This window comes from Eulemur rufifrons, chromosome 18 (genome assembly GCF_041146395.1).
Source record: "Eulemur rufifrons isolate Redbay chromosome 18, OSU_ERuf_1, whole genome shotgun sequence".
Lineage (NCBI taxonomy): Eukaryota > Metazoa > Chordata > Mammalia > Primates > Lemuridae > Eulemur > Eulemur rufifrons.
In genome coordinates this window covers 71223495-71236434 of record NC_091000.1, presented here as the reverse complement: position 1 = coordinate 71236434, position 12940 = coordinate 71223495, and the positions used below count along the sequence as shown (strand labels likewise).

At 47.1% G+C, this 12940-nt stretch overlaps 1 pseudogene; it reads left to right on the top strand.

The window, feature by feature from the left end:
- The first annotated feature begins 4294 nt into the window (after positions 1-4294).
- LOC138398819 (STE20-like serine/threonine-protein kinase pseudogene) lies at positions 4295-7555 on the top strand (annotated as a pseudogene).
- The last annotated feature ends 5385 nt before the right edge of the window (positions 7556-12940 follow it).

Genomic DNA, 12940 nt, shown 5'->3' with positions numbered 1-12940 from the left:
AGGACTGGAAGTTTGTCTGGGCGAGTGAGCGAGTGGTCAGTGAATGTCGAGGCTCAGGACATTGCTGTACGCTCCTTGCAGACTTTATAAACCCACTGTATCCTTAGGCTACACTAAATTTATTAAAAACTAAAATAATTGTACTATGATATTAGGACAACTACAATGTTACTAAGTGACAGAAATTTTCAGCTCCATTATAATCTTATGGGACCATCATTTGACCGTAGCCCTGTGTGGACCAAAGCGTTGCTGTGTGGTGCATGACTGCACACACACACACACACACACACACACACATGTACATACATATGCTGTTAGGTCCGGAGCTGAGAGAGACACACAAAGCCTCTTGTGTAGCAAAATGCTGTTTATTTTGACCATCTGGGTGCAGATGGGTGGAGGCCAAACAGCGTCCACACTGAGGGAGGGGAGAGCCTTGGGTTTTCTAGAGGGTGTCTCAGGGGTAAGTGAACACCTGGGCCAGAGCAGCCACTGCAATAATTTTTTTAAACACCCAATTTCTGGGACCCCCGCACCAGTCTCATGCACAGAGATAAGGGAGGGGCAGCTTCGTCCTTACCAGGGTGGATGCGAGTGCCAGCTGCGCTGTCTGTTGGTTTACAATGTCCCGGACTCCCTAAGTTTTCCATTAACCACATTCTGTCCTACACATACTTTTTGGGTTCCCACCTGGAACAAACCCAACATAGGTATTTTTTCTTTCTTTTACTGATGTAGAAACTCTACCCAGCTAAACACCATCAGTTATAACAGGGTTGCTCTAGTTTGCATGTTTTGGTGATATTAATGAATGAAACAAATTCGATTCAGGCCATGAGGCTTAGTTACAATATTACAATGATTACAACTGCAAAAAAATTGTTGGCAATGAAAAACGAAAAGTTTGAACTCAACCTGGAAAATTAAACAAATTTGACTTTTCAAACTGCTTAAATATTTTTCAGAGATGGGCATTACACTATCTAAGATCTTTATTTTAATGATATTGTTTAATATTCAAAATGTTTCAAAAATGTATTAGAATGTTTTTGCCAGGAAGGGAAAAATATTCTTTGATTTCTTCTAGAATGGTTACTAATTAATGATTTGAAATTATTACTTAGAGCTTTTTTGGCTTAGTGACTCAACTGTGGAACAAAAATATTCTACTATTACTCTAACTGAAGGCCAAATCTAATTCACTGCCTATTCTTGTATGGCCCGTCAACTGTGAGTGGTTTTTACTTTTTTTGTTTTGTTTTGTGTTTTGAGACAAGGTCTTGCTCTGTTGCCCCAGCTACAGTGCAACGGCATGATCATAGCTCACTGCAACCTCAAACTCCTGGGCCCGGGCAATCCTCCCGCCTCAGCCACCAGAGTAGCTGGGACTACAGGCTCGTGCCACTATGCCCGGCTAATTTTTCTATTTTTTGTAGACATGAAGTCTCGCTCTTGCTCAGGCTGGTCTCGAACTCCTGACTTCAAGCGATCCTTCCGCCTCAGTCTCCCAGAGTGCTAGGATTACAGGTGTGAGCCACCGCACCTGGCTGGCTTTTCCATTTTTAAATAGCTGAAAAGTAATAAAAAGATGAATAACATTTTGTGAAGTGTGATAATTATATGAAATGAAAAATGTCTGTGTCCATAAGTAAAGTTTTCTTGAAGTGTGGCCCAGTGTATTTGTTTGCACATGGTCTGCGGCTGCTTTTGAGACAGAAGAGCAGAGCGAAGTAGTTATAACAGAGACCATATGGCCCCCAAAACCTAAAATATTTACTGCTTGATCCTTTACAGAACGTTTTACTCACCCCTGGTCTAGATTAATTTGATGGAAGAACATCCTGAGGTTGCAAGTGAATTCCTTAAAAGCCATTAGCATGCACAGCTACTTATCTGAGCGAGCCAGACCTTTCTCAGAGCTCTGCAGCTAAAACCAATACAGGGAAATAGACTGCTTGGTAGGGCTGTTATTAGTACTTCAGATTTTTTTATTAAATAAAATAAGCCTTGTGATATTTGTTGATTGAATCTGTAATTAATGTTACAAATTTGAAGTAGCATAAATTTGTGCCAATGAAATATCAGTTTGTGGTTTTATATCTTGGGCTTTGACTCAAGATTTCAGTTAAAAACAGAATCCACCCTTGTAAAAATGTGAAATTCATCCCAACATAAAGAGTTAAAGGAAGTGGGGTCCCCTAGGCACCTCAGTTCCATTCTTCAAGGGCCATTTCCGGTGCTGCCTCCTTCAGGTGGGCTCTGACCACGAGGTTCCAGACATCCCTCCCCCTGGGTGTGCGGTGGTCTTGCTCTTCCGCTCTGTGCACGTCTTGAGCATGCTGAGAAATTCTTTCCTCTATTTGAGTCTCATCTCCTTGTTGAGGTTTTAGGTTTCTGAAAACAGGTGAAATGTCTACTCTCATACTAAACTCTTATTTCCTGACTGAATTATGCCCTCTGAGAAAGCCACAGTTTATTTGAGTCTCTCTACCTTCCCGACTTTTGGGTTAAGTCAGGGAGAGACCCTGAGCTAGTGTCAGTTTTAGGTTATTACAGCTGTCCAGAGATTTACAGTTAAGAAACATTTTTTTAAAGGAATATAAAACTATTTATTGACCACTGTTCACCAGTATTTACAATAAACAACATACAGTTGGATACCATTCTGATTACTACAAGGCTGTTTTTCCTGGCTTCTGCAGAACCAGTAACCTAAATACTGAAAAGATTGAGCCTACATGTAAGAAATGAGTTGGGGTAAGAAAAAAACATGCAGGTCAATAGTTTAGATTACAAAAAGTTTGTTTACTCATTTATGGCAGCAGGTCTGAAACTGCCAATGTTTCTAAAGATCTGAGTAAGTTTCCATGGGCCAAGCCTCAGATATTCCATTAATCATGAACTTTTAGTCAATGCAGCACAGGGATTTCAAGTTTTTGTAAAAGAATTTCTCACTAGGGGAATCTTTAATGTTCATTTAACTAAGTCTTGTTTACTGTATTAGAACACACCAGAATTTGTCTAGTTTCCTCATCTAGGTGGGGAGATTGTTGGTAGTGATAAAGCTTTTCCTTTTAGGAATTTTGCAAACACAATGTTGCATTTATATGAATGCACATGTAGATACAGATTCTAATATGGCTGCGTTTAAATTATCCAATTAATTATGAACCAACTATTTAGTTTGAAATGTTACAGCTTCAGGAAAATTTTCAATTCTTAGCTTGCCCAGAATGATAGCATCACAGACACATGGGCTTACCCATGATTTTTGTTTTGGTGAATGTTTAAAAATAAAGAGAATCATTTACATATGCATTTTACATATATACACACAAAACAAATTTAAAAAACCAAGAATGGTCCTTAGGCATGAGTTAAACACAAGTTCTGACTGAATAATGGCTATGGAAATTTCCCCTAGCGTTTAGAAAAGCTGTTCTCTAGTGCAGAGGAAATAATATACCATGGTATCATATGTTCCTTTCTGATAAAGGAAGCAACTACCGAAAGCTTTTATTTGTTCAAAGTAACCAGCGATATTGATGCACCCCCCCCAACAATTCTCTCAATACTACTTTCAAAACAATTGTATCAAACTTGATTTATTAGATGTAGTTATTTCTTCACACTAGTAAATCAAAAACCAAGACCCAGATTGTGTATAAATATATATAAAAAACAATGCAAACAATTATTGAGCTTCATCTTCTGGACAAGAATGCCAAGTTCATCTCTCTTAATAAAAAGCAATTACAATTTGAGGACACTTCATTTTTGCTTCTTTTGCCAGCACCAAATCTGCCTCATCTGCATCCTTCCATTTCATAAGAAATATTAATTCTCCACTGCTATCCGTGGCACCAATTATTCTTTCAGGATCAAGACCTCTGGCAAAGCCTCTTGGTTTGTCAGCACCATCTCTTTTTTCTTTGATTTGCTAGCGTCAGATTCACTGTCAGATAAAGATTTTCTTTTTGTACCATCTTTTTCTTTACCAGCTCTTTGAGAATTAAGAAATGCTTCAGGGAGACTCGCCATGACACGGACCTAAAGCCGCGGCGACTCAGGCGTCTGGACAGCTCGGACCGTCGGGCCAGGCAGGTGCCGCCCTCAGAGGGTGGGCCAGGGCCAAGGCGTGGAGCCCAGTCTCCGCCCGCCTCCTGGGGGACGGCCGGCTGGAGCTGCAGAGCTGGAGCCGGAGCCGGGAGACCCCAAGCCGGCCGCCTGCCGGGCTCGTGCAGGAGAGGAGGGAGGAGAAACTGCCTTTTATTGTTTTCAGCCTTTAAGTGCAAGGAACTCTGTGTTGGAAGGAAAAATGTCCTTCTTCAATTTCCGTAAGATCTTCAAGTTGGGGAGCGAGAAGACGAAGAGGCAGTACGAACATGTGAAGAGGGACCTGCACCCCTAGGAGTTTTGGGAGATTATAGGAGAATTGGGTGACGGAGCCTTTGGGAAAGTGCACAAGGCCCAGAATAAAGAGACCAGTGTTTTGGCTGCTGCAAAGGTGCTTGACACCAAATCTGAAGAAGAACTTGAAGACTACATGGTTGAGATTGATATATTAGCATCTTGTGATCACCCAAATACAGTCAAACTTCTAGATGCCTTCTATTATGAGAATAATCTTTGGATCCTTATTGAATTTTGTGCAGGTGGAGCAGTAGATGCTGTGATGCTTGAACTTGAGAGACCATTAACTGAGTCCCAAATACAAGTAGTTTGCAAGAGGCATTGAACTACTTACATGATAATAAAATCATCCACAGAGATCTAAAGGCTGGCAACATTCTTTTTACTTTAGGTGGAGATATTAAATTGGCAGATTTTGGAGTATCAGCTAAAAACACGAGGACAATTGAAAGAAGAGATTCTTTATTGGCACACCATATTGGATGGCTCCTGAAGTAGTCATGTGTGAAACATCTAAGGACAGACCCTGTGACTACAAAGCTGATGTTTGGTCCCTGGGTATCATTTTAATAGAAATGGCTGAGATAGAACCACCTCATCATGAATTAAATCCAATGCGAGTGCGGCTAAAAATAGCAAAATCTGAGCCCCCTACATTAGCACAGCCATCAAAATGGTCTTCACATTTTAAGGACTTTCTAAAGAAATGCTTGGAAAAGAATGTGGATACTAGCTGGAATACATCTCAGCTACTGCAGCATCCCTTTGTTACTGCTGGTTCCAATAAACCAGTCCGAGAATTGATTGCAGAGGCAAAGGCTGAAGTAACAGAAGAAGTTGAAGATGGTAAAGAGGAAGACGATGATGAGGAAGCAGAAAATTCCCTGCCAATACCTTCAGACAAGCATGCCTCCTCTGACCTTAGTATGCCTCCTTAGCTCTGAAGGAGACAAACTTTCACAAAATGCTTGTATTTTGAAATCTGTCTCAGAAAAGACAGAACGTAATACTTCTGAAGATGAATTCAACAACAAAGTTCTTATTGAAAAACCTACCACTGATGAACCTGGACAGGCTATGGATAGAATTAATGAACTTGTTGATGATGCTCATTTAGAAGCTATGGCTGAACTCCATAATAGAACAACAGTAATCAAAGAGAATGGGAGAGAGAAGAGACCTGAGTCTGAAAATCTACCTGATACAGAAAACCAAGACACTGTGAACACTAATTCACTCAGTGAAGGAAAAGAGAATGATGGAGTGATAACTTTAGAAACAAACATTGAAGATAATCTAAAATCTGAGGAAGGAAGGGATCAGGAAGAGAAACAGACATTTGAAAATAGGCTTATAAAATCTGAAGAAATTAAAGATACTGTTATTCAAACAATAGATTCAGTTACTCAAGAGACTGGAGAAAAAGAGGCAGATATTCAGGCAATTGATAGTGAAGTTGGGCTTAACAAGGAATACAGCCAAGAGAAATTGGGAAAAGATGACAAAACTCAAAAAGATGTGATCAACGATACAAGTAATGTGGTAGAAATAAACGAGGCAGTAGATGTTCAGAAGGTTGTTGAAAACAGTGCTGAGGATACTCAGAGTAATAATGGGGAAGAAGTGATTGAAGTAGACTAGAAATTAATAAGCAAGCCTGAGGAGGGTCCTGAGGCTGGTGGTACTAAGGAAGTTTCTATTAAAGAAATAGTTGAAATTAATGAGATAGATGAAAAATCTGTAGAAGGTAAAAATAAAGAACAATTAATAAACAGTTCAGAGAACATACTGGAGACCAATGAAGAACTAGGGACAAATGAGGTTGAAGAAATTACTGAATCAAGTAGCACAGAAAAAATAGAGGTTGGAAATGTAGTGATTGATGTTGACCAAAAGGCTTTAGGAGGTGAAACTCAGGATGCTCATAGAGCCACTACTCAGATAGATACAGACAAAAAAGAAACGCCACGTGAAGTGCCAATTAAAACAGAGCCTCAGGTTACTGCAGTTTCACAGCCCAGTGAACCTCAGCCTGTTCTAATACCCAGTATTAATATCAACTCTGGAGATGCAGAAAATAAAGGAGAAATCGGTGCTTTGTCAAAAACTGAAACCATGCTGCTTCCAGAATCTGAGAATCAAAAGGAAAATGATGCTGATTCAGGCACTGGTTCTGCTGCTGATAACAGCGGCATTGATTTGAATTTATCCATCTCTAGCTTCCTCAGTAAAACTAAAGACAGTGGATCAATATCTTTAAAAGAAACAAGAAGACAAAAGAAAACATTGAAGAAAACACGCAAATTTATTGTTGATGGTGTAGAAGTGAGTGTAACAACATCAAAGATAGTTACAGACAGTGATTCCAAAACTGAAGAATTGAGGTTTCTTAGACATAAGAAACTTCAGGAATTAAGATTTCTTCAAAAAGAAGAGCAACGAGCCCAACAAGAGCTTAACAGTAAACTGCAGTAACAACGAGAACAAATTTTCTGGCGCTTTGAGCAGGAAATGATGAGTAAAAAGCAACATTATGACCAGGAAATCGAGGATCTAGAAAAACAGCAGAAACAGACTATTGAACGTCTGGAAAAAGAACACACAAATGGCTTGCAAGATGAAGCCAAATGCATTAAAGGAGAACAAGAGAAAGAGCTGTCCAAATTTCAGAATATACTAAAGAACCGAAAGTAGGAGGTTATAAATGAAGTGGAGAAAGCATCCAAAGAGCTGAGAAAAGAGCTCAAGAAACGCAGGAAAGAGGAGCTTGCACAAAGCCAGCATGCTCAGGAACAAGAGTTTGTTCAGAAGCTACAACAAGTAGATGGCGCTCTGAGAAACATCATCCAACAACAGAAGGCAGAGTTGGCCAATATTGAGAGAGTGCCTGAATAACAAGCAACAGCTCATGAGAGCTCCAGAAGCTGCAATTTGGGAGCTTGAAGAACGACACTTACAAGAAAAACACCAACTGTTCAAACAGCAACTTAAAGATCAATATTTCATGCAAAGACATCAGCTACTTAAGGCACGAAGTGAGGAAGGGAGGGAGAGGGAGTCGAGAAGCCCGCAACCGCAGAGCCCTCTGCCGGTGACCCCCTCCGTAGCGCCGACGAGGCCGGTCCCGCAGAGACTGTGACGGGGACATCTGGTCGACCCCGTGCACCATGGCGTCCGCGCGCCGCACCGGCAGAGGCGCGAGTGAGCGAGCCAGCGAGGGGCTGGCAGTTGGGAGGGAAAAAGAAAGTCACACCTTTCGCCATGGAGTGAGGAAGGGAGGGAGAGGGACTGAGAAGCCCGCAACCGCAGAGTCGTCTGGCGGTGACCCCTTCCATAGGGTTGACGAGACGGGCCCCACGGAGAATGTGACGGGGACATCTGGTCGCCCCGTGCAGCATAGCGCCCGCGCGCTGCACCGGCGGAGGCGCGAGCGAGCCGGGGGGAGGGAGGCGGAGAGGGAAGGAGGGCTCCCACCTTAGGTCTTCCGCCTCTGCCCCCGGCCCAGCCCCCGGCCCCCGCCCCCAGGGCCTCCTTCAGTTCCCCAGGAGGTGGCAGCAGCAGAGCATCCCAGCCCTTCCACCAGCAGTGGAGCCCCAGCCCTGGGCCCACACGGGACCGGCCGGTATCCCTAAGGGCTGCTGGGTCTCCCCACCCCTGGCATCCCGGGACAGCCCGCAGCGGGAAACCGTCCCCTCGGCCCCCGGACCCCCAGCCCACCTTGGACTCCGTCTCTTCCGCAAACCCTGGCCTCAGGCCTTGGCCTCACGCTGGGCGGGCTCCTCCCCGCCAGGGCTCCCCAGAGACACACTGGCGCACCACACAAGGCAAGTCCCCGGCCACCCGGGCAGAGAGGACACACGACAGGAAACCAAGGAACGCATGGAGCACACGCACCCAAAACTGAACCACCCACCGGCCGCCCGCCCGACCCACGGCTGCCCGCCCCAAACCCCACCGGCCCAAGCAACAGCATAGCCGGCTCTGGCGCCCCTCCCCTCCCCCCCACCTGCTTCCTTTCGCGGGTGCGGCCGCCACAGGCGGGCCCCGACGGGAATCGGGGCAGAACAGTCCTCCCCAGACAGGGGGGCTGAACGTCTTCAGGATCTCCAGGTGAAGGACGGGCCCGCGGCCCTGCCTCCTTGTCCTGGCCCTGCCCCAAAACCCCTCGCCACTGTGCCCTCGCCTAGGGCGGGGGAGGCCTCTATGTCGCTGCACTCCCAGGCTCTGGCCTTCCGTCCCCCTGCCTGGAAGTCCATCCCTGCGCGTGTGCCCGTGGGTCTGCTCGTTGGGGTGTGGGAAGGTGGTGCCTCCGTGTGTTGGGTGGGGGAGGGGGGCTGTGCGCTCGCGAGACCCGTCCGTCTCCCCCTGCCCCCGATATGGACAGCTGGTCTAGCGAAGTGCCAGGGCGGCGGGAGGGACTGGACTGGGCAGGGAGGGATGCGTAGCAGCAGCTCGGCCTCTTGAGGCCTCGGGGGCGCCCGCCATGGTCTAGGGCCCCACCGCCCTGAGGGCACAGGATCTCCTCTGATCTCGGAAGCTAAGCAGGGTCGGGCTCCGTCAGTACTTGGATGGGAGTCCACCCGGGAATACCGGGTGCTGCAGGCTTTTTGCTTGGCCTCTTTTGCTGTCCCACCCCCGCCCCCTGGGCTGGTAAGGCGGGGGGAGATCCTCCGGCCCGCCTAGGCTGGGAAGGGGGGTCCCTCCGCCCTCCGCGCCCGCCCCTGCTGCCCCGGACCCTGCCCCGTGTCCCCTGGAGAGGGGGTCAGATTTTAGATGTTGAGGCTCAGTCCCCAAGGCTGTCGCCCCTCAGACACCTGTCGCAGGTCCGGGCCTCCGGAACTTCTGACGCACCAATTCTAAATTCAGGACAAATTCTAAAGTTGTCCAAGTAGATGACCGCGTTACCCGCCCCCCCCCCAAGGGAAAAATTTGATCATATCCATATATGCAGAACGATAGAATCTAAAGAGTTGGCTATTCATTCATGATAAAAGAATTTAAGAATCCAGATGAGCAGACATCTAGAAACACTTTTCAAAAGTCTAAGTCGTTAGAAAATATTCTGAAGGATAAAGAAGTGAAAACATTCTTTGGAAAGTCACGAGCAAGACCAGGGTGTTGATATGAAATCCTTCTGTTCGATACTGCAAGAGACGCTCTAAAAATATGCTAAAACAAGGTAAAAAGCCAATAGTATATGGGAAAGGAAAATCACCTTTTTCATTTTCTTCACCTCCTACGGTTCTCAAAATAGAATGTTTGCCAGTATGCACGGGAGACCTGTAGAAATCCTAAGTGAGTTCAGCAAGATAGCTCTATATGAAATCAACATTCCATCGATAGGTTGAATATTTCTTATTTCGTAGCAAGTACACAATAATAGATGCAATTTTGAAAAAAAGATTAACATTCAAAGTCACAGAAAATCTACATCGCACCTAGGGGAAATAGGTGCCAACCTAGATGGAAAACTTAGTGAAAACATAAATGATGGCTCAAGTCAATGGAGAGTTAGACTATATTCCCAGATAGATGGACACAGAATCCCCAAAATAATCATTTTTCCCAAATTAATACATAATCAAATTTAAACCGGGTATAACTAGAAATTTACAATCTGTTTCTTTCTCTTTTTCTTTTAATTTGGGAAATGGATATGTTAAAGAATAATTATTACTATTATCTTAAATAGAATTAACTGTACCAAAACTCTACCACTCACCTTATAAACACGGGAGTTTATTCATATGTTGGAAGCCGCTGTGTATCTTTTTCTAAAGGCATAGAACCAAAAAAACACTTCTCCCAAACAAATCCCTTCTCGTTGTCATCATTTTCCTTGCTTTTCCCTTGAAAGTTTTTGCTCTCTATTGTATGACTATCTCATTGAGATATTGTGTTAATTTCACAGTTTCTATAATATATGGGGAATCATTCTGGCTTCACTCTGGGTAACTTGTGTTCCAGGGGAAACCTTCTGTTTGGAGAAAAATCCTTGCTTACACAGGACGCTGCAGTTCATCAGCACTTCTGTAGAATGGCACTGCAGGAATGAATGGAAATATCTTTAGCCGATCTTTGACTAGGTCCATGTAAACAGGGCTCCCGTGAGTATCACTCTAGATGTTTCTGGGTCACATGTGCCCTATCTTCTCTGTGCTACGTGCTACTCAGAGAATATGCTAGCTCCTAAATTATGCCAGTGTTTATTCATATCCATTTATGCTAAATTCTTTTCCAAATGAGTTATTTTTGTATTGCTGTGGATTTAATCATGGATTTAAACATATTTAATGTGTTTCAATATCTTGCCATGATTATACTTACTGGTGATCACACTGTCCTGTTTGGCTCGTGGGAGTCTGTCTACTCACTCTGGTCCCTGTCTTTTGACTTGACCCTCCTAGTGTTGGATATCATAGCATCCAGCTTCCTAGCGTAAGAAACGTCCATTTCCCGCCCCAGACTTGAAGTCAGCTGTGTCTCCAAGAAGTCTTAGGACCATGTCATAACAACGGTTTGTTGAGACCATGATCTAGATGCTAGTGAAATTCGCTACTATTGAGTTTGTACCGATTTCTCAACATTTTCCATGCAAAAACTGAAAACAAAACCAAAAAAATCTTATTAAAGAAAAATACGTTGAGTTTCCACTGATAATCCAAACTGAAACGGAGAACTAAGAGTTTTTTCCTCTACTTTACCGATTTTACCTCTTTCACACCCAAATTCCCAGTTCTCAAAGACACCGACATTATTTCTTCTCGGCATGATTCCGCAGAATAATCGTATCCATTCCCAGTAGAACCGTGGACTACTACTTACCACTGCATGAAGCACGAAAGGCGAGGAAGGAACTTTCTACTTTTCTGGCTCCCTTGTGAAAATCTAAAAGCTGCTGTCAGCCGAAGCCAGTCTGCTCATGTCCAAGGAGCTCTGAGCCACGTCACACTCCTTTGGAATATTTCCCTGGGGCTTCATGTGAGCTCCTGCAGTTTGTAGAATCTGATAAGTCACACATTGTCCTCCGTTTGTGTCCTCAGTGTTTTCAATAGATGTCATATTGAGTCTTTGATTTTTGTTGTCATGTATAGTATATGTCATGGTGGAAAAGTATTGAGTCTGGGATGTGTAGCAGCTCCTGAGCAAGGCTTTCAAGGCTACGGGGCTGCAGGACGGCGCAGGGGCGGCGAGGGGCGCTGGGCGTGGAGGAACGCGTAGCAGCTCGGCCTCTTGGGAGGGCCAGGACGGCCACCGTCGTCCAGGGCCACACCACCCTGAACGCGCCTGATCCTGTCTGATCTCGAGGGCAAAGCAGCGTCGGCCGGGTCAGTACTTGGATGGCAGACCGCCTGGGAATACCGGTGCCGCAGGCTTTTTGCCTCTTCTTTTGTCCCGCCCGCCGGCCTGCGGGGGTGGGGTGGTGTGGGGTGGAGGGGGGTGGGTGGGGAAGTGGGGGCCCCCTCCCTCCGCCCTCGGCCTCTGCCCCCGGCCCTGCCCCCGGGGCCTCCTTCCGTTCCGGGACTGCAGCAGCATCGCCAGGCGGCGGCAGCGGCGGAGCATCCCAGCCCTTCTGCCAGCAGCGGAGCCCCAGTCCTGGGCCCACACCGGGCCGGGTGATGGGGTCCCTAAGTGCTGCTGGGTCTCCCCACCCCCGGTACCCCGGGACACGCCCTACACCGGGCGCCGGACAGCCCGCGGCGGGAAACCGTCCCCTGAGCCCCCGGACCCCCAGCCCACCGTGGACTCCGTCTCCGCAGCAAACCCGGGCTTCAGACGCTGGGCGGGCTCCTCGCCGCCGGGCCTCCAGAGAGAGAGAGAGAGAGAGAGAGACAGACAGACAGACAGAGACAGATACACCAGGGCACCGCACACAGCAAGTCGCCGGCCACCCGGGCAGAGAGGACAGGAAACCAAGGAACGCACGGAGCACACGCACCCAAAACCTAACGGCCCACCGGCCGCCCACCGGACCCATGGCTGCCCGCCCCAAACCCCACCGGACCAAGCAACAGTAGAGCCGGCTCTGGCGCCCCGCCCCGCGGGTGCAGCCGCCAGGGGCCAGCCCCGATGGCAATCGGGTCAGAACAGCCCTCCCCAGATGGGGGGCTGCACGTCTTCAGGACCTCCAGGTGAAGGACCGGCCCTGCGGCCCTGCCTCCTTGTCCTGGCCCTGCCCCCAAGCCCCTCGCCACTGTGCCCTCGCCTGGGGCGGGGGAGGGCCCTCTCTCGCACACTCTCTGGCTCTGGCCCTCCGTCCCCCCCTGGAAGTCTGTCCCCAGGCGCGCGTGCCCGGGTCTGCTCCTTGGGGTGTGGGACGGTGGTGCGGTGCCTCGGTGTTTGCGGGGGGGGGGGGGGGGGTGCGCGTGTGCGCCAGACCTGTCAGTCTCCCCCCTGCCCCATCCCTGCGCCGATAGGGACAGGGGGGTCTAGCGAAGTGCCCGGGCGACGGGAGGGACTGGACTGGGCAGGGAGGGACGCGTAGCTGCTCGGCCTCTTGAGGCGTCTGCGAGCGCCCGCCATG